Genomic DNA, 22,308 nt, shown 5'->3' with positions numbered 1-22,308 from the left:
CACTGTTTTTAATAGAGATTAAGACTTTCTCATAGAAACTGTTAATGGCTGTGGAAGTAGAAAATTTATTTCGAAATTCAGGTTGATGCTTTGTGATAATTTGGTTAATATCTAAAAATAATAAAAGTTGTTTTAGCATTGCATATTCAATAATCTTAGATATCACATATGGAACAGACAATGGTCGAAAATTTGACATTAATTCAGGATCACCTTGTTTTAATACCGGTGAAATGGTAGAAGTTTTCAGCAAATTTGATTTGGTTATGCCCGTAAATACATGCAATGGAATAAGACAAGGGGATTCATTAAACGCTAGCGCTATTCAATATAACTTATTTTATAAGAAATTTAAATTCTCTGTTGTGCAGATGATGCAATATTGATAGAACAAAATGAGGAAAGCCTTCAAAGACTAATCCACAGATTTAATATATGAGTAAAAGAATTTAATATGGCGATTTCAACTGAGAAAACTAATATAGTAGTAATCAGTAAGTAACCAATAAGATGTAAACTGAAAGTCGACGAAGTTATCATTAAATAAATAGTGGAAATAAGGTTCCTAGGGAATACACTATCCAGATATGGAGACGTTGAAAAAGAATAAAAGGGATTAAGTCCAAAGGATGCGTTAATAATAACACTATATGACGTAACCAATACACTAACATTGAGATGAAATCAAGAATCTATAAGGACAGTATACGAACAATAATATCGTACGCCTATAAAAAAAACGACACAGCCAAAACACAGGATACTGGAAACAGGAGAACTAAGAATGTTTATAAGAATTAGAGGAAAAACGCTGAAATAGCGAATAAGGAGTGACGATGAACAGTATGTAATATGAGTATAAACGAGTGGACACTAAACAGAAAAAATAATGGAACAATTTCATCAGAAGAATGGTGGATACAGGATTTCCTATAATAGCAACGAACAAATCATTAAGAGTGTAGAGGCAAAATTTCTGGCCAATGCTTTTTAAATGCATTCGTCTTTTTTTCGAATCCTGGGAAAACTAATAAGTATCTTTGAAAAATTTAAAACCAGAATGAAAGACTACATTACTACCAAGGGCCGAAAGTCCCTAAAAACTTCTATAATGTTTATTTTAGTAAGTTACAGGGGTGAAAAAAAAAAGAGAAAATTAAGTGTAACTTTTAATTTCCAATTTTTCATTCAAAAAAAAACCTTTTTGTTTATTCTAATGGACTTTCAGCCCTCGGTAATAATGTAATCTTTCATTCTGCGTTTAAATTTTTTAAAAATATTAATTATTTTTCTCAGAATTCGAAAAAAATAAATGCATTTATTTTGCGCCTACGCTCTTAAGTGGTAGAAGAAGTCTCGGCCGACCGCGCAAGAGTTAAAGATAAAAATATTTCATAGAGGCTACAAACCACCAATGAACAAGCGAAATTGTTTATATAAAGAAAAAAGAACAACACTTGGTTTATGATCTATGTGTTATAATGAAGTCGCTTTGATGAACACCTGAGAATGAAAAGTGTCCTCCCTGTACAATTATGTATGAATTCATAATAATATTTATATGCAATTACGTGGCTAAAGGTTCCAAACTAAGACTAAAAAAACAAAAAAGATGAAGAAGATGGAAACTAGTATAAAACAATGATTAATTTCGAGATTTGATTATGTGACGAGTAAAAAAATATTATTAAAATATACTAAACCATCATAAGTTGTGTTAAAAGCTAATAACTGTAAGTTTTGGTATACTGATAAATTTTTCGAGGCCAGAACTTCACCCTGTAGGCAATGTTTCTAGTGTTGTTAACCCTCTCATTTACTTTAAAAAGAAAACGTCTTCCACAAAGACCTCCATTTTTTCGCTTCTAAATGGAAATCTTTTGGAGCTTTTGTTTTATTAGATTTCTTATGCATACAACCCTTTAAATACGTTTGCGAAGTAAAACGATTTAACCGAAAAGTCCAAGATAAATAAACTGCTTTTGATATTCATCCCGACATTTTTCACATAAATCCCCATTTTCGAATCTATGAACATTAGCCTAACAAGCGATACAAAGCGAACAATTGCCTTCTCACGATTATGTAAATTTATTCTTTATATTCTTCGTTTCTATTGTTGAGTTACATTTCTAAAAGATTCATAAATACGTGTTACCTTTTTATACAAATAACGTTAATGAGGTAGTTTTAATTGGGCGATACTCTGTTGCTGACAGAAATTAGTAATACACATTTTTGATGCAAACAATCGTAAAAATAACATTTAAAACTTGGACATTTATTGTTAAAATTTAACTTATTAAGTATTATATATATTTCTACCTATTTATACTATCCAGTGCCATGTTTAGTAAGGAGGTTGGCTACCATCCTTTTTATTCCTATGCTACGCTGCCGTGAATATTTCCCAGCACAATCAGGTATATATTAGGCGAATACATACTAATCTACAGTGGAGTCGCAAAAGAAAACAGGGCCAAAGATGGTGTAGCCTTACGAATACACCAAAGGTAGCAAAATCAAATCAAAAATTGTCAATGCATATCAGATGGCAGATGACATATCGGAGGATTGTAACAGCAAAGATAAGAATGGAGAAATAAGACTTGAACATCGTCTCAGTATACGGCCCAGAAAATAACAAGCCTCAAACAATAAGGGAAAAGTTTTATGACAAACAACAAGTAGTAGATCAAGTCGGAGGGAAGATGATAATATTGGGGGATTTTAACGCTTGAATAGGCAATCAAGTAATATCCAGAATTAAGCATAAACGTAATGAGAATATTAAAAACGAAAATGGAAAAACTTCTGCACGCATAACGAACTCAAAATAAACAACACATTTTTTGACCACAAAAACCGACACAAATATATATTGAATAACACCCGCGAACAAAGATCTATAATAGATATTGTCATAATCAACAGAGGTATACATCCATCAAAAATAATTGAAGTAAGGTGTCTAAATTCAGCAGATCTAGGTAGCGACCATAGCTTAGTTATCATTATCATCTTTGGCTCTATAACCCTGTGTGTGTCTTGGCCTATTCAAGAATTAGTCTCCATTTCTTCCTATCTGTCGCCCTGGCTTTCCAATTTCTGACCCCTAGATTCCTCAAGTCATCTTCGACTTGAGTTTTAAATCTAGATCTTGACCTGCCCCTCTTCCTGATTCCTACTGGCTCTTGATATAATATCTGTCTTTGGGGGTCTCTAGTGTCCATTCTTTCAAGGTGTCCTAGCCACCTGAGTCTATTAATTTTAATAGACCGGACGATGTTGCATTTTTCATAGCATTGATACAACTCATAGTATCACAGTCGCATCAGCAACCATAGCTTAGTTATGTAAAATAAGAATCATCATGAAATACATAACATTAAGGTAAACTGGGATAAACTTACAAATAACATAATTAACGCAACAACAAAATCATTTGACGTAAGGCACACTAACATATCAAAAAAGAAAACCGCATGGTTTATAGAGGAAGTGAAGACAAAATGTGAAAAAAAGAAAGATTTTTACAATACAGAACACAACACACACAAGGCATTCAACCACTATAAATGAATCAGAAATGAAACGAATACTTTAGTTAGACAAAAAAAGGGAGCACTGGCAGAGCTTCTCAAAACAGATGGAACACGACTTCTACGGAATACAAAAAGAAATGTGGAAAATGATCAGAGGACTAAGCAAAGAGATGAACGAACTAATAAAACGAACATACATTCAGAAGGAAACATTGACAGACTACTTCCCTCTTTGCTAAAGCTTACGATAATGAACAACCAACACTAGAGGTGACGACAAACGAACAAATAAATCTGAAGGAGGAAGAGGAAGACAAAGCATTGAAGAAATTAAACAATAGAAAATCACCAGGAAAGGAGAGAATGCCAAATAAACTTCTAAAGTACTGAGGACCAGATCTGTCCAAACAACTATGAAAACTAATCCAAAAAATAAAAGAACCAAACAGATTTCCTCAAGAATGAATATCAAGCATCCTAATACCTCTCTTCAAAAAGGGAGACAAATCGGACCAGGAACATTACAAAGGAATTAATTTATTAAACACAACAATAAAATTAACAACCAAAGTACTAACAAATAAATTTAATGAAATTATAACACTAGCAGAAGAACAACAAGGTTTTAGGTCGGAAAGAACATGCACCGACGCTATATTTACAATGTGGCAAGTGCAAGAGAAGTCATTAGAATAAAATAAACCGGTGTGGACCTTAAGAAGGCATTTGATTGGGACAAATCAAGAGACGTTATCCACTTATTGTACGCAAGAGAGATACCTCTAGGAAAAATCAAAACGATCGAAAATATCCACTACCAAAACAACACAATAAAAGTAAAACTAGAAGAAGAACTAACTGACCCTATTGAAGCTGGCAATGGGATAAGACAGGGAAGTCCTCTATTGTTCAACATGATTATGGATAAAACAATAAAAAAGTAAGAACTAAAAATGATGATGAAACAAAAAAAGTAAGAACTAAAAAATGATACCAAATGGTAGAAAAACAACTTAAAATAATCTGCTATACAGACAACGCAATACTATTCCCTCAGAGTGAAGATGATTTACAAAGTATACTGCACCAATTTGACATAACTGCCAGAAAATTTAACATGTTAATAATAAAGATTATAACAGCAAATTTATTAAGATGTAAATTGGAGCTGGAAGGTCAGATATTAGAACAAGTAGTGGACTTTAAATATCTAGGAATCACATTATCTACCAACGGAAAACTCGAAGTAGAAGTGGAAAATCAAATGAATAGAGGAAACAGAGCCGCAGGTTGCCTAAATGAAACAATATGGAGGAGTAAAAATATCTCCTAAAATTGTTCCTAAAGATAATTCATAAGAGAATCTACAAGCTGTGTGAAAGTCAAATTTCCCTCAACCAGTTCGGGTTCACAAATGCTGTTGGTACTATAGAGGCTTTGTTCTCAGTACAAGTCTTATTCCAGAGATGCAAAGACGTCAACTGCGACGTATACGCATGTCTGGTTGATTACGAGAAAGCGTTTGATCGAGTACAGCACGCCAAGATGATGCAAATACTAAAAGAAACAGGAATGAACAACCAAGATCTGAAAATAATTAGAAGTCTCTACTGGAATCAGACAGTAAATCTCAGAGTTGAAGGTGAACACACTGACTATGTGAAAATCATGTGTGGAGTGAGACAAGGCTGTATTTTGTCTCCTCTAATCTTCAATCTGTACTCTGAAAGAATATTTATCGAAGCTTTGCACGAAACTGAAAAAGGTATTCTACTAAATGGTTGCCGGCTAAACAACATCAGATATGCAGATGACACCATAGTATTTGCGGACAACTTAGAAGACCTACAAGTTCTTATCAACAAAATCACGTATTACAGTCAACAATATGGACTCAATATAAACGTTAAGAAGACAAAGCTTATGATAATTAGCAAGAAAAGAATAACATAAGGTCAACTCTACTTCAACCAATCCCCTGTAGAAAGAGTGACGCACTATAACTACCTCGGCACCATAATAAATGAAGAATGGACCAACAACCAGGAGATTAGAGCACGCATCGGAAAAGCTAGATTCACCTCCAATCGGATGGGGGCCTTCTTCAAGAGTCACAACCTCTCTCTTGATACAAAAGTAAAAATGCTGCGATGCTACGTCTTCTCTGTCCTTTTTTATGTTGTTGAATCGTGGACCTTGAACGAAGATATGTGCAGAAAACTGGAAGCATTTGAGATGTGGTTATATCGGAGAATGCTTAAGATTCCGTGGACTGACCGAGTCACAAATGAGGAGGTCCTTAGAAGAATGAATAAGAATCGAGAAGTACTGACCACCACCAAATCTCGAAAGTTACAATTCTTCGGACATATTATGCGAAATGAATCCAGATATACTCTCCTTCAAGCCATCCTGCAAGGAAAAATATTTGGAAAACGAGGTCCAGGAAGAAGAAGAACATCTTGGTTAAGGAACCTCAGAATCTGGTTCAATACAACATATGTGCAGCTTTTCCGTGCTGCTGCAGATAAGATAAAGATTGCCATGATGATCGCCAACATTCGTAACGGATAGGCACATCAAGAAGAAGAAGAAAAATATCGGCAAAAAAATAAAAGGCAGAATTTACAAAACAGTCATCAGACCAATAATGACATACACGGCAGAAACACGACCTGACATAGAGGACAAAAAAGATGTTAGAAACAGCAGAGATAAAAACACATGAAAACATATAATTGATAGTAAAACACTATGGGACAGAGCTGGAAGTAGAGATATACGACGTAGAATGCAAGGTGGAGAACATCAACGACTGGGTACGAAATAAAAAAGTAGAATGGAACGATCATATAAGCCGAATGACATCAAATCGAGTAGTAAAGATAGGAAGAGACGGTTTTCCTATGGAAAGACGATCAGTACGAAGACTACGTAAACGATGGAACGACAACTTAATGAAAGTACATTGAAAACAGATAGAGTCCTGTCTACATAAAAAGAAGAAGACAATCAAGCATAATCACTTTCCAACAAAAATCAACTTTTTTTATGACATGGATAGAACATGGCGTTCGTTATGTAGAGTATTATTAGAAAGCCTGTTACCATCGAACGATGGGTGCGAAAGTCCTCTCAGTTTGGCTTTCTCAGTTTGGCAGTCCTCTATTTCTTGGAAGGTTCTCTTTAATGCCCTTTTATCTGTTGCTTCTATGGTTATATCGTTCGTATATCTTATTATTTGTATTGTATTCTTGTTTATATTGACTTTACTGCATTCGTCACCTCTTCTTTTGTTATACTTGGGCCAGTTTTCCTTACTGTTGTATAGTTCTATATCTTATTTGCCTTTCATCTTTAAATAATTTTTGTAGAAAGATTTCCATCTTTCTATTTTCTCGTTATTTTCAAAAATAATTTTACATTTTTCATCTAATAGGATACAATTTTGGTTTGTTTGTTTCATTTAATAGATGGATCCATTTATATTTATTATAATTCTCTCTTTTTATTATGCATTTCGCTCTGTATTTAATATGTAATAAAAAGAGATTTATATTATTAATGACATATGAAATTTTATTGGTAAAATAAATTATTTATTAGATAATTGTTAAATCATTTCAAATATTTCAATTTAAATTGAGCTTGCCTTAACAATTCTTCCAATTAAAAACAGTTTAACAATGCGGCGGTAATATATTGTTAAATCCATTTTAATAAATTGTTTGAGTGTGCAATGAGACGTAAAACGGCTAATCTCTTGTAGGGGATAATACTGAATGACTACTATTTTAATGGGAATAAGCCACAATTAAAGTAACGTTTCAATCTCCACTTCGGAAATCATTCTCAAAATACAAATATTAATAAATTAAACAAATTTTGTTTTTTGTTACTTGGTGAAAAATTCTTCTAATAATTAAATTTTATCTGACTCATTTATATTGACAATTCAGATATTGCCAATATTGCTGAGTTGCATTCCTGGGACGACTTTATTGCAAGATAGTTAGTTCATTCGATTACATGAAATCAACTTTAACTTGAGAAGATCCGTCAGAATGAGTATTAATTTATAGTACTAAACATTTCAAACAGTTTTACTAAAAATAATATGTAGGGATACTCGGGTAGAACGAAGTACTAAATTAAAATTGGTTTTTGAAAATAAATACGGGTTAAAAATAGGGGTCAAACTAAATGTAATGTTTTTAACAATATTGCAGAATTGGACCCGGGCGGATCTGTAAAAAAATGACTAAATTTGGATGTGAGAGGTGGCATTCGGATTTTTGCATAAATAGGTGCATAACTTATGCTAACTTAAATTAAAATATTTAAAAATTACTAAAAACATCGATTTTTTTCTACTTTCCTTACTTATAACTTCAAAACAATTCATTTTGGAGCAAAGTCCTACGAAAATAATACAGCGAAAATTTAATTTTCTATAAGATTCGGCTGATTTTTAATATTTTAATTTTTTACCCTTGCTACAAAATAACAATAAATACAAAAAGGAGGGGGAAACAAGCCTTTTTTTATTCAGTGTTTTTCAACCACTTTAATTGCACATAAGACCTTTATAATTCGTCTGAAAAATCTTTATAACATATTTTTTTTTTAAATTGAATTTTTAAAATCTTGTACAACAAAAACTAGACCACATAGGGGTTTGCCAAATTTTGACAAACACTTTTTGTGTAAAATTAACCGTTCTCTCAAATATATCGCTTGAAGTAGCGCGGTTTGGCGCGCGAAATCAATTTTAAATAAAATTTGTACCAATTCGACGGTAAAAATTTTGATATCTTTTGATCAGAGTGTCCTATCAACAAAAATCAAATAACATTTTAAATGTGAAGAGTGCAGTTTTCTTATACGATTATTTGACGTAATGACGACTTGAGTATAAATAAATTTATTTATTTATAACAAAACGGGCTTATATGATGGCTCTATTCGATTTACGTTGGATTAAAAAACAGATAAAGAAAATTGCTTTATTGGAAGCCGAGAAAATATATTTTTTTACGTATAGGGATTTGGAACTTGAAATTCAATTTTCTTCAACCTATTTTTTTTTGTATTTTTCATGCGCAATACCTATGTTTTTTTTCATATTATATGTTATAAATATCTTAAAGATATGACAATTTTGAGTTTAAAGATTATCATACTATCATTTATAACTCCGTTGCAAATACCAGTTAACTTTGATTTTTTTTATCTCAAGAACCACTGCTTAGTAATTGTTGGTCATTTTCTCTACATATAAAGAACAAACAGTCCAATTATAGACTTTGAGTAAAATTCAGTGTAAATACTTGCAGTCAGAACAAATACTCATCAGAATAACTGTTGTTAGTTTTGGTTTGTCTTCTTAATTTTTTCATTTTTTTAAAGACATTTTCCTTTAGCTTTTTCCTTTTTCTTTTTTCTTGGGGATCCCGTTCTCTCTTTTTTTTTCATTATGTTATCCTCCAACTATCGTTTTTACGGCAAATATGTTATTCTAGCGGCATTTCTTGTTCTTTAATTTGTTCTTTTTGCACTTACTCTGACTTTTGGAAAAACCATTATAATATTAGGTGAAATGGGAAATGCAAAGTAAGTCTTCACCCAGTTGTATTTAAGAGGACATTAACCTGTCATGAAATTAGATATTTTTCACCTAGTAATACTGCTATCATAGAACGACAAGAATTTGTGCTGTCCTCCTACTCTTTAGTCTTTATATAGCAGACATGCTCGAAACCATATCAAAGAAATTCGGATATGCAGACGACTGGGTGCTTGTTGCGAGCCATAAAGAATTAAAGACTACTAAACAAATCATAACAAACGACATGGTTACCCTCAGAAGATATTTCCGCCGATGAAAATTGCAGTCCAATGCCTCCAAGATAGAAGTAACAGACTGACCAACTAGCAATTAAAAATCCACTTTGAAGACAGACATCTCAGCCACACTAAACACCCAAATATCTAGGCGTAACAATCAATATCTTACGACTGCAAAATTTAGAACACGATATAATATTCTGTAAAAGTTATGCGACACATGCGTTCCTCAGCGATTACACGTAGATAAATAGCACTGAGACTCTTATATCCCAATGCAGAGTACAGTTCGCACACCAAACATGCTGACGCCCAAGAACATGCCCTTGTCAGCGAATATGCAAAATTAACGCCGATCCTGTGCTATTCTTCCACGTTGGTGTCATCTAAAGGGGACATAATTAGGCTCGCTCAAGAAACAACCTTTTAGACTTCATAAGATTTCTAATTGAAAGGAACTTTAAGATAACTGAACGTTGGCGAAATTCTCTCGGCATATACCATGTATTATAAGTAAATTATAGAGACCTTTCGAACAACTAAGATGAATTTGCGCCACACTTAATAGAATAAGAACCAACTGCGGCAAATGCTATGATTCACTGTTCACGTACGGAAAAACACCTGCCCCCAAATTAAAATTGCGGTGCTGCATGACAAACAAACAGTTAAATATCTGGTAATGGAATCCCCGATCAGATCCTATAGCGGAAATCCGTTCTATTTATTAGTTGCAACCAAAAATCAATTCAATATATATTTGTCAACTAAATGTTTATTTATAAAAATTAATTATTATTATTTACTCTTTTTCTAATGTATTGAACTGTTTTTTATACACAAAACTTAACTGTGATGACTTACCATCCATTAAATACATACTCTTATTATCCATTATTAAATAATTCTCCTTTTCTCTTGACGGAACAGACAAAAACAATTCCAATCGTTCTCCTTCTAATGAGAGAGCCGTCGTCGTTGAAGATCTAGCTTGTTCGATACTGTCATCGCGTGCCATAGTCTGTCGACGAATGAGCACGTCAATGCGCATCGCCCCGCCTTTTATCTTCTATACGATTTACGATTGGCCAATGAACTTGGAAATGCCCATATCGATACAAAAGAAAAATGTATAAAATAGTGCATTTTCCAAGCGAAGTCAGTCTAGTCTTGCTCCGGCTCCCACATAGGGTCTCCTATACCCTGGGAGCCCCCTTTACAAAGCCATGCTTCCTACTCGTCCTTAGACTCTTTTGCTTGAACCTTTCTACTACAAAACTGTGTTATATTGTAAGAAATTATCTAACCCACCAAATTGGTACAGAAACGCAGAGGAAACTTCGACTGGACTGGTCGGAGCCCTCTGCACAGCACCTAGAGAGCAGGTATGGGTTAATTCTTGCGAAGACTCAAACCTCCCTATGGTGACAATACCAGTTGTATTCACGAAAACAATTAGCCATCGTGAATATAGATCCATGGGTTGGACAAATTACTGAATCTAGCAAGTCATTGATGATAGTCTTAATAGTCGCGTTTGGCATACAGCTAACTTAAAAACCGTTGAAATTTGATATAACGATATAATTTTTGCTAGGTTGCTGCGTAGATACTTTTAAAGCTCTTCATTGCAATAAAGACTTTAAGGCTTTATAACGGATTATATCAATTGGTGAAAGTCTTTTTTCTGGTCTTATTTGATTGTCCATCTAATAGAAGAAGAGTCGAAAATTCTTTAATGCCATAGAAAAATGCCTTAGCCGTTGGCAGTTGCCAATATTCTTGAAACCATTCGCAACCTGCAGTTTTCAAAATTCCGTTATTTGTGGTATGTGCGGTCCATGGCACTCGTGAGAGTCTCCATAGAGTCCACGTTTTAAATGCTTCAATGCGGTTCAGTGTTCTAACCTTAAGGGACTACGTTTCTGCTTCATAAAGTAAAATTTACCACCTAACAACAATAATCTTAGTGCAAGTGGAAGACTGCGAGCTGATAGGAAATTTTAAGTTTGGCAAATATTGTGCTATAATAATTGATTGTAAGTTTAACTTTTTTATTGTAGTTCAACTTTAGTTAATCCTTAACCCATTTGATTGTATACCATAATATGATATGCTATTACCATAAATTTGGTCATAATCCTGGCGGAATTGGCGTTAATCCTTTCTAATATGTGTAGAAGATCCTCCAAAGTTGTACTAGTATCGTCTGCATATCGTAACGTATGTCCTAAAAGTTTTGACACAAACTATTTATTGGATTTTTTTTAATGATATAATTTATTTAAACATTAACCACTTGTAGTTATCATAAAATTATAACTCAATACTTAACTGGACTATAACTATCGAATTATGTGGAGTGGCCCATTCTCATCTACCAGACGCATATTTCTTCGAATATCTCTCATGAGGTCTTGGATGGAATTTAGATCAATTTCTCTCAGGTTTTCGTAAATTTGCCGTCTTATTGTTACTTTATGTTGCGCTTCCCAGTATCCATGATAAACCTTCTAAGACAGTAAAGCCCAAATATCCTCTGTAGGACGAGCCTACGGCAAGTTTAGGGAATTATCGATTCTGGAAACAAAAGGCATGTGGTGTTGTCGAAGTCGGGTTTGGGTCTTTTTGAATAATGGCATGATTCTAGGTCTAGTTAAAACATGATACTGTTATTAGCATGATGTTTGTGGACAAACTGAAGCAAGTGGGAAAGGCAGTTATCAATATATGAGCTCTGACTATTCAAAGCTTTACCCCTCACTCTTTCCACAAAAGTTCGGAATAAATCCTTGTTAGAAATTGCGCACCAGACAAGGATTTTATTTGCAGATTTCGCTTTATTTTTCGTCTTCCTTCCATCGTTATCCTTTATTTCAGAATTACTCAAAGTGAAATACGTTTCGTCATCTAAAATAATAATTTTTTCATTGACAAAGTCTACTCGCCTCAGTTAACGAGAGCAGTTTAGTGTACGAAGGAATTGTACTTAACCTTCCATCACTCGCACCTCAAAAAACTACGCCATCACTCACGTGTTAGATTTTATCTAACATATGTTAGTCATTAGTACTTATTGATTAAGTTTATTGGCTAATAACTCACAAAAAACGATAAACTTATTTTTTTAAAACAAAACTGCAAAAAAACTACTAGGTAAACTAAAAAAATATACACATTAGCCTAGAACAAAATAAATAAGGGGATTTAAAAAAAAAATGTATAAAATTAGATTTTTTCCTCTTCTAGGCAGTGGTGGCAAGTAAAATTTGTCAAACCAGTGTGCTCTTTACATATCAGCAACTTACAGTTAGTCCAATAATGTTGGGTAAACCTGTTCTTTCTTACAGGGCAAAAGGAACATCTTGGTTTTATAGTTAGAGTTGCCCCTTGCGAAACTGATGGCTTTTCTCCGGTTATATTTCTGATCCTAAGTCTCAACTGAAAAGACAGATTTGGGATATTGGAACGTCGTTGAAGATGGGACATTAAAAGTTGCTTCTTCGAGATATTACAATATTAGTGTTATTGTTGTAAATTATTTGGCTGTTTATAATTGAAATATTTAGTAGGCTTCAAAAAACAGTAAACGGCCAGCGATTGCTAAATCTAGTCACCGAGTATTCTGCCTTTATTTTATAAACAACATCCACTCCGCCTTTTGTGAGGTTGTAATCAGTAATAATCCCTGACTTCATGGTATGCTCTTTGGTGTTTTCATCAATGAAACCATCGCTGTGTAGTGTTGAAAGTAGTAGTACATTCTAATTTTTTTTGGCTATATCATACAAGTACACACTTGTTTCCATCGTCATCATATGCAAACATGCTACTACATAAATATCTTCCTTTTAAGTTTGTCAACTCAGGGGGAATTTGTTATTTGTTTTACGCATAGCACCTATCGTTGTCAAGCAATGATCATTCAATAAAGAGTTGGCTAAGGGTACAGAGGAAAAGTAATTATCCGTAGTTACATTTCGACCGGTTCCACTTATGGGTCGTATAAGTCTTTTTACTACACTAGATGCATCATTGGGTAGTTGATATGGTCCTTCAGGTTGTTTACCGGGGTAAATTTCGAGATTTTGTGTGAAAAATATTCTAGCGTCCACCAAGGCATCAGGATCACTGGGTAGATCTTGTGTGGACTGCTCAGAGTCTGTATTGTGGATACTGTGTTCAGAAAGAACATCACTTAAGTCCTTATCAGAATCTAGTGGTTCCACATCGCTGTCTATCTCTTCATACCATTTTAAGAATTGGTTTTCTATTTTCTTGTCCATATTTACCTGCAATAAACCAAAATAGCGCTTATAATAACGGATGTTCAACAATCTATAGGTATTTCACTAAAAATCTTACCTTTTATAATAATATTATCTCTTTTCTTAAATGATCTCTTTAAAAATCAACACACGCCAACACTCGCGTAGTTAGATTTTTTCTAACGCTCCGACGAACACGATCGCTCGCGTGTTAGATTTGAACTAACAACAACTTCTGTTGGCTATAAGATAATAAGTACTCCCACCATTATTTAATATAGTCTTTCTTATACGAGTCTTGATAAGAGTATTCCCGGTTGCAGAACCCAAAAAAAGTAATATTTCGAAAATTATGGCGAAATATTTAAAAATGTTAGATTTTTCCTAACGGTGCGAGTGATGGAGGGTTAAGAGTATTTGAGTCACTTACATCACTTTCGATATTTATGACGATTTCTCCTTATATCGTACTCTTAGATCTGTATTGACAAGTCAGTCTCCTTGTGGACATTCCAACCTGTTTTTTGCTATTCTCACCAACCTCTCTGACCTCTGTGCAATAAATGGACACGGTCTTCCAATTTTTAGAAGATTCAGACATAGTATTTCCTGATCTCACTGAGCTATTGTTCTATAAATGATTCTGCGTGAATTGTTTTCATTCTGGAATATTTGACAGATTTCAGCTGTGGGTACTCGCCCAACCAACCTGTAGCTACTTTTTCTTATTTCTAATTTATACGAAATCGTAAAACGAAAACTTCAAAATAAATAAATTTCAATTGACAGAAAATAAAGTAGAGAAACTTTTATTTCCAAAGGCCATTTAATATTATTTTGTTTTTGCTAGTTTAAAGCCAATGAATTTTATGCACGCATTTTTTGTGCTTTTAAGACATACGGTATATTGTCTATTGTAACTCTGGTAATTTTAATTCTTCTACTTTCTTCTTACAGAGACATTTGGAATATCTTTTTAAACATATATATTAAAAAATACTGGTGACATTATGTAGCCTTGACGTACTCCTTTACATACATTGAAGATATCTATGCATAGATCAAGGTTGATTGATATTTTCACCTTTTAGTTATAACACATAACTAACACACAAGCATACAAAAACATATGAAATTGTGCGCGGCCTCATGTTACCAACGTAAAAGAAAATCTACAACGACTCAAATGAAGGCTATTAGAGCATCCATTCTATAGTTCTAATATAGCGCCCTGCAATTTTCACATCTTTAAGCCACTGAAAAAGATGTTAGAAGGTAATCGTTTTCAGTCGAACGAAGAAGTACAGAATGCCGTAAAAGAATTACTCAAGCAACAGCTTTAAGAATTCTTTAAGCAGGATATACATCAGTAAAACAATGGGATATGTACTTTAATGCTAGCAGTAATTATTTGTAGTGTATTTGTGTATCTGTATTGTATAGATGGATTTCAACTAAACAAACTTCGTAAAAACTGAATGTGGAGGTGAATTTTGGAATGTAAAGGATATGACCAAGAATTTAGTATGATAAAAATAATAACAATAATGTAACTGGTGGAAATGATAAATGAGATAGTTTAAGGCATAAGTGGAGAGACCAGGTGGTGCGGGAAGCTGAGGAAATAGTTTTTTTTAATTTGAAAATCCAAACACATAAAATGACTTAAGACTGTAGCACTAGTATGATGAAGATGAATTGTACATGTCAAAGTAAAATCAATACAATTGATTACATTTTTATTAATATAAATTCTAACGTATTGAAAAGCTAAGAGATATATTAATCACATCAATTTAATGTGAGTGAGAGAGATGACAGATATGACATTTGCGTGAATAACATCAATCAATCCCGGGCTTGCTGTCACTGATAGGGCTGAATAATACTTGTAATCAATGTAAAAATAATTATTTATTTTTCTTTTAGGTGAAATCGTAGGTTAAGGCCTGTCGTTTACCTCCCGACCTTGCTACCGACACTGACGATATGGTAAGTTGTTTTAATTTATTATATCTAATGTATCTTTATGAAACTTTTCAAAATTTCAGAGAAAAATTATTTTCAGTTTGAGCTCTGATCACACGGAAATCTTTAATCTAGTTATAATAGGTTTGGTAGTGGACAACAAATATAAATTATAATATATGTAAACCAATAAACTTGGTTTTTGTGCTCTTTTCAAATATGAAAACGGATTTTGAAAATTTCAATATAGAGGGTGTATTTCAAGGTCATAATTACTTTATATTTTTTTGTTAATCGGGTCCTGGATTTTTCTTGTGATAAGTAAGTGGGTCTTTTGGATTCTAAACGAGATAAATGTGTTCCAAATGTCAAAAAATATATAATGTGGTTCTTAAGTTATGGATTCTGAAAGAAATTAGCAGAATCTATAAAGCACCCTGTAACTCGGTTATAAAAACCGTTAGAGCCAATAAATGTGGTATACTGTAAGTATTTTTGTTTCGCAATGAAACACCCTGTATACGCTATTTTCCATTCTTTCGGAATTTTTCTTCTGTTTAAGCAGTCGTTGAATATACCACATATGGCTTCTATTACCACTTGTAGTACATTTTTTAGTAATGCTATAAGTAAACCTTGAGGACAAGGTTCTTTCTTATTTTTTATACCTTTTAATGTTTGTTTTATTTCATAAGTTGTTATATCCCTTACTATTGTATCCGTTATGTCTCTTTTATATCCCACATCGGGAAAATTTGCCCCAAGTGTCAAAATATTTTTTGTCTGATATATTGTTTTTCAACTCTTTTAATATCTATCAACATCTTTTTTTTATCCCAGAATTCGTTTCTAATATTTTTTGGTGCTTTCTTTGTTTCATATTTATAACCTTATCATTTGGTAAAAAAGGGGATTACCTGAAAAGTTTTTCGGGAGTTTCGAAAATTGATAATTTGATAGATTTTGATATGATCTTTCCGAATTTCAACTTTGCCACCTCTTATATCTCGTACCGCCATATTGAAAAAATGGCGACGAAAAAACGAAACCAAGTTTCTGAGAAAAAGGTATTCTTCTAACAAGATTATTCGGCCATAAACGTCACGACAGTTGGAAGATTTGAATAATATAAGTTGTGTTTTGGAGGCTTTTATAGTCACTCTCCATTTATTGCACCACCTAATAACCCGATCTAGGTAGTTTTGTGATCTTTCGAATACAGATTTTTGTCCACGCTCTCTATGTGGCCCTGACGTGAGGAGAGCAGTGCCATCAGCATACAGAAGAAGAGTTTCCAATCTTTACTGAAGGCGAGGGATGTTACTGTTGTAGACTTTGTATAATATTGTAGCAAGAATTGACCCAGCTTGTGGTGTAAAGGGTCTGGATAAAATGTCGCCAACTTTGATCCTGATTGTCCGATTGGAGGGATAGGAATTTATTAGTTTAACGAAAGGTGTGGGCAGTCCAGCAAGGTAGAGTTTTTTCACCAGGCCTGTTTGCCCGACTTGATCGTATGCCTTCTGTTCGTCTAGGTCTAGAAATACGCCTATGACATGTTACCTTTCGTTAATTGATTGTGAAATGAAAGTTGTTGCTACAACCAAGGCATTTTGCATAGAATATCCAGCCCTGAATCCGAATTGGTAATTAGGAATGACGAAGTGAGCGTCTAGAAATTCTACGAGTCTTTCCTTAAGGATCCTCTTGTAGACTTTATCTAGGGTGCACAGTAGAGAAATATGTTCATATATGTTATGAAAATAGTTCAGCGTAAGACTTGTATTGATTATGTTGGTGAGCAATGGGGTTATATTTCCTGGAAGATTTTTGGGGCATCTTCTGTGGATGCCATCTGGGCCAGAAGATGTGTTTTTACCAATGTTACACTTTTGCCTGACGGTGTCCTCAGTCACAGGGACCATCATCGGGTGAAGATGAGGCCCCATATGTGTCTTAGGCTAATAGAATATATCTTCCACTCTCCGTTCGGCTTCCCTTTTGGATCTTTCGTTAAAATTGGAGTTATTGGGTGAAACGAGTGCGGCCTGGAGTGTGTAGCAAAGCAAAATTTGCTGTACGTCTTTATGGAATTAGCAGCAGTTGCACATCTTTATGGAATTAGTAACAGCGACCCGTCATATACCTTTTAGGACCTTTAAATACCTGTATAAGATTTTTTTAGCTTTTTCTTCGCTGACTGGGGTATAATATTTTTATCTTACTGTTTATATTATCCAGCACAGATGCTAAAGTCTCCAAAAACTTATTTTTTTCCTCTACACGTGCATCCATATTTTAATATAATCTAACTGGTGATGATAATAATAAATTGATCTCGATATTCTTTTTATTTCTGCTCACATCGTTAAAATAAGTATCTTCAATATTTAATATAAAATATTTATCCTACATAAACTTCCGTAAACTCAAATTAATCAGATATCTTCAAAACGTATACTCAAAATTCAATCGATGGGTAATGTAAACTTACCGTTTCTATCTTAAACTTTATAGAAACTAATATTATACATAGGATTTATCTCAAAATAGCAAAGTTTATATTAACTTTCGTTGAGACAGAAAATACATAAAACTAGGAAATATTTTACGGAAAATGTTGCAGTCAGTACAGTGACCAAACTCGTAGAATTTCGTTAACAATTTCCCGCATATGTGCTGATGAAGTATCTGGAACAAATGTAGCATCCTGGAACTAATGAAACTTTGGAATTTTAGCTGAACTCGTCAATTTTTAACTGAAAATAGCCTTATATGTTATTGAAAAGCTAATTCCATTGACAATATTTGGCAAATACGAACAGTTAATGAATCATAAAAGATAACTTTTTAGTTATAAAAGTAATTTCACATAAAAAAGTTTTTTAAAAATATTGATAGTCTGCGCTCTTCAATAAGAGATCATTCCTACAAATTGATTGAAATACTTGAATTAATTATATAGGGTGTTAGTAAATCAGGGCGACAAATATCAAGGGATAATTTTGCATGAAAAATAATGACAGTATGTTATATAAATGTATATCCGCAAATGCTTCGTTTTCGAGATACAGAATGTTGAAATTTTTCTAGTGGAACGAATCGTCATTTATTAATTTTTTAGTGGACGCATTTTTAAATAAACAGCAAAAACGTCAAGCTAATTATTTGGCTCATAACTTAAAAAGTCTATTTATAGATTTGATGTCTTTTTCAGAAAAAAAGATACACAAAATGAGATATGCTAAATTTAAATCGGTTAATAAACAAAAAAGTTATTAAAAAATGAACAACAAAATCGCTTTTTTGAATATTGTTAATTACTTGTATATTAACTTGTTTAAATTGTGTGCAAAAGATAGGCCAGATTCTAAGGTTGTTCTAGATAATTTGACTGAATGTATCTTAATAATCCGATGCTTTTTACTTATTAAACTATGAAAAAAAATCTGAATTTTGCTTTCTTCAATAGAAATCTTCGCATCTCTACTTTCAAGATTTGTTATCAGATGTCGCTATAGTGTCCAAATTGAAGCCATTCTATTGATGCTTATTTTTAACGCAACAGATTTGGTTTCACGTTTAGAGCTTCTGTACCAGCTGCTCTGATGATTTCTGCTAGGACGAAATATGTATAAGCGAATATGCAGAGGCATAAGTAAAATCAAATATTAACTGTCCTTTCTCTTATTTTGATTTACTCTTACTGAGTAGGAGGGACGGGGGCTAGTTGACTAAATAGCTTAATTGACTAATTGTCTCTAGTTCCTTTAATGTGTAACAGATGTCGCCTGTAGCCCCGATATCTGCCATTTATTATGGTCGCTTGTGTTTTTTGGCGAGAACGAGAAATCTAGAATCATCATGGGTAAATAATTACTTTGGCTCTTAAAATTTTCGAATTATTATCTATCAAATCGTTCGTCACAAATTTCACTGACTATTTTTAAGAAGTAACATACATTAACCATGATTTGACGTGATCTATTCGTAACTACGTTAACGCATGTCTATCATATGGCCCTCGGAATGAGAGAGTTAAGCATGGGGCTTGTCTACTAAGCCGTGCCGGGGTCTGTTGACTTAGTCAAAAAAACCCCATCATGTAATTAAATTTCAGAATTTGTGAACTAAGTTGGCAGTTTACAATAAATAAGTTGATGGTGATATTAAGGCATTTGGAAACTATTATTCCATCTACATTCAGGGTGAAACTGAGTGCTTGGTATGTAAAGAACCCTATCGAAATAGCACCAGATGTGCTCACGAAATGCACGAACAAAAGTAATATCACTTCTATCATGTGCATCATTATGATTCAGATGATGATTTGTGAGTTTCGTTTTTAATAGTTAGATTTTCTTACAATCACAATCGCTTAACCAATAAATTAAAAACACAACTAAAAATTGCAAGACAAGAGTCAGTCAAAAAATATGTAACACAACTTAATAGATACGACCATTCAATATGGAAACCAATCAAATCATCCTTAAAACCTCAAGCAATATCCCCACCAATAAGAAAAACCACAAACACACAGAACCAATGGGCAAAAAGCGATAAAGAAAAATCAGAATTATTTGCTGAACATTTAGCAACAGTATTCTAACCACACAACAATGAAGAAGATCAAGAAATTATTAATTATTTAAACTCAGAACAACCATCAGTGAATCCAATAAAATTAACAACACCCAAAGAACTTAAAAAAGCAATCTTAAGACTAAATATCAAAAAGTCACCAGGAGTTGACCTAAAACCACCAAAAATGCTAAAAGGATTACCAAAAAGGGTATAGTAGTCCTTACATATATATTTAACGCAATATTAAGATGTAATTATTGGCCTAACAATCTAAAAATTGCAGAAATACTATTATTCTCAAAACCAGGAAAGGATCCAAGTGAAGTCTCATCCTATCGACCTATCAGTCTGTTATCAACAATCTCCAAATTACTAGAAAAACTTTTAATAAAAAGAATAGATCCAGACTTTACAGGCGCAGATTGGATACCAAATTATCAGTTTGGATTTCGACGAGAACACTCAACTATCCAGCAATGCCACCGAATAACCCATAAAATCAATTCCGCATTAGAAGAAAAGGAATATTGCCCAATGGTATCACTAGATGTACGTCAAGCTTTTGATAAGGTTTGGCATAAAGGACTTCTTTATAAAATTAAACAAATATTACCACCATTCTTTTGAATACTTACATCATACTTGGAAAACCGACAGTTTAGAACAAAAGTAAATGGAGAAATATCCAAAACGCATCCCATTAAGGCGGGAATTCCACAGGGAAGCGTCCTGGGACCTTTATTATATATATTATATACGTCTGATCTACCAACATTACATAACGTAACAATTGGCACATTTGCAGATGACACAGTAGCACTTACAAGTCACAAACACATTAAAATAGCTACACAACAACTCCAAGACTATTTGTATGAGCTTGAAAACTGGCTAAAACAATGGAAAATAAAAATAAATGAAAACAAGTCAACCCATGTAACTTTTACTTTACGACGAAAAACACCACCACCAATATATATCAACAATAAGGAAATACCCAGGACTAAAACAACCAAATACCTAGGGCTACACCTGGACCAAACCCTGTGTTGGAAAGAACACATCACCAAAAAAAGAAAACAAATACAACTAAGAAAAAAAGAAATCAATTGGTTAATTGGAAAAAAACTCCAAGCTGTCAATAAATAATAAAATTCTAATTTATAAAACAGTTATCAAACCAATATGGACATATGGCATAGAGCTATGGGGCTGTAGTAGTAAATCTAATATTGCTATTATGGAAAGATGTCAATCAAAAATCTTAAGAGCAATTGTTGATGCACCCTGGTACGTAACCAACCAAAGAATCTATGAGGATCTCAATATCTCAACAGTGAAAGAAGTATACCAGCAAAAGAAATTACAATACATTCAAAAAGTGAACACACACTCCAATCCATTAATTTCCGCAATACCTCAATATCGAGTTATCAGAAGACTAAAGCGACGTTGGCCAACAGACCAGTAACATGGACCCGTGATTCTCTCACTGGAGGGGACCACATCACGCCAGAACCAAGGGACAGGACCTAAACTCATCACATTAACATTAATACATTGTTTTATTCTGATTGTTAATTTATTAGTTATAATAAAAAAAAAAGATTTTCTTAATGTCAATGATCAAAATAAACGTGAAATATTGAATCTGCATTTGTTTATGGATTTTGTCACTATTATAACCCCTATGATATCACTAAGAAAATATTGAATCAACTAACCCCAGGCTGTTAGTCAACCAAACCCGCACCCGGGGCTAGTTGACTTATTTTGCAAGGCAGTCAAAATTTGCTTGTAACTTTTTTCTCCGGAGAATTCGAATTCGAAAATTAATGTACAATACCTAAAGGAGTATAGAACCAGCTGACATACTTAAATTTAACAGTATGCAAAAAATAAATCAGTGAAAGTTAATTATTCAAAAAATATATGTCAACAAACCCCGGTGTCTCTTACAAGAAACTAATTTGCCAAAGAGTTTTGCTTAGATGAGGAGATATTTTGTGGAATGCAACTTTAAGATTCTCCATATCTCTCTTACATCTTTTAGCATCGTCTGGTTTGCCTTGCAAATTTATAGAAGGCACAGA

At 33.4% G+C, this 22,308-nt stretch overlaps 1 protein-coding gene across 1 annotated transcript in view; it reads left to right on the top strand.

Moving 5' to 3' along the window:
- Positions 1-22,308, top strand: part of LOC140439959 (tolloid-like protein 1) — a 740,970-nt gene that overhangs the window by 46,164 nt on the left and 672,498 nt on the right. The window contains exon 2 of the mRNA XM_072530156.1: positions 15,590-15,652. The gene's annotated coding sequence lies outside the window, so the exon portion shown is untranslated. The remainder of the gene's footprint in view (positions 1-15,589; positions 15,653-22,308) is intronic.

Source organism: Diabrotica undecimpunctata, chromosome 4, assembly GCF_040954645.1.
Source record: "Diabrotica undecimpunctata isolate CICGRU chromosome 4, icDiaUnde3, whole genome shotgun sequence".
NCBI lineage: Eukaryota > Metazoa > Arthropoda > Insecta > Coleoptera > Chrysomelidae > Diabrotica > Diabrotica undecimpunctata.
The sequence above is the reverse complement of the archived record's forward strand: the minus strand, read 5'-3'. Positions and strand labels throughout refer to the sequence as shown.